The following is a 1,466-nucleotide window of genomic DNA, read 5'->3' on the forward strand; positions in this document are numbered from 1 at the left end:
TATCTATCTATCTATCTATCTATCTATCTATCTATCTATCTATCTATCTATCTATCTATCTATCTACCTACCTACCTGCTTGCCTATCTATCTATCTATCTATCTATCTATCTATCTATCTATCTATCTATCTATCTATCTATCTATCTATCTATCTAGCTAGCTAGCTAGCTAGCTAGCAATCTATCTATCCCTTCTACTTTAGTCACTGGACTGCAGCCATACTGGGGCACTGCTTTCAAGGGTTTAGTCGAACAAATCGACCCCAGTACTTACGTTTTTAAAGTCTGGTACTTATTCTATTGTTTTTTTTTGCCAAACCGCTAAGTTACAGAGACGTAAACAAACCAACACCGGTTGACAAGCGGTGGTGCGGGACAAACACAACGACACACACACGCACACACACGCACGCACACACACACACATTGCAACTTTCGTCTCTCCAAAGTTCTTTCCTCAGCTCCCACTATCTGCTCTTCAAGCTATAACTTAGCCAAATGCTAACACTAATATTTACGTTATTGTTGAAGTTATTGTTGCATTGACACTGCTAGAGAGAAAGAGAGAGGTAGAGAGAGAGAGAGAGAGAGTGAGGTAGAGAGTGAGAGAGAGAGGGTGAGGTAGAGAGAGAGAGAGAGAGAGAGAGAGAGAGAGAGAGAGAGAGAGAGAGAGAGAGAGAGAGAGAGAGAATCATACTTTTCAAAAATGAGATTTCTTAGACACTCCGCTTCAAAGTATAATTACGTAAGAATTATTACCAAACTCTTAAATTAGAATATATCATTTCTAGTAGTGCTTTAAACTCGAAAAAAACAATTTTCGGGTTATTAACCTCCAGAGAGAACGAACATATGGGTTTTCTCACAACAGAAGAATCACAACTTTGCTCAGATTGGACCCCATTCTGCTATGCTGCGGTTAGGATCATGTATGAGTTGTAAGTCAGGCTGTACAAACACATGCACGCCCGCACGCACGCACTCACGCAAGCAGGCAGGCAGGCAGGCAGGCAGGCAGGCAGGCACATAGACATGCAACACAGCACCATCGCCACACATAATGTTTGGAAGAACTGACATTGCTTCGAGAAAACAATATGAAGTGAATACATAAAAGAATAGACTAAAATGTGAAGAACTTAAGGAATTATGTGCGATTTGGAGAAAGCAAAGTACCAAGTACTTCCCGAATTTTTGATATTTTGTGAGAATATAGCTAGATCCGTAATGTTCTACTTATCTAACATTGGACATAGGAAACAGCAGAGTCGTAATCCGGGAACCGGAGAAAGGAACAGAGAATCTTTTATTATGGATATGGCAGATGCAGGCATGAGAGAAAGCCGGAAGAGTAAATATCAAATCCTCAACGAAAAGTAAAATAAAAGTTTTAGTACGGTTGGAGAGTTTACAGCTGTATCCGGTTTAGGGAACGAGTTGTATGGGTAACGAAAGGGAAAACGG

Source organism: Octopus bimaculoides, chromosome 12 (assembly GCF_001194135.2).
Source record: "Octopus bimaculoides isolate UCB-OBI-ISO-001 chromosome 12, ASM119413v2, whole genome shotgun sequence".
In the NCBI taxonomy this organism is placed as follows: Eukaryota; Metazoa; Mollusca; class Cephalopoda; order Octopoda; family Octopodidae; genus Octopus; species Octopus bimaculoides.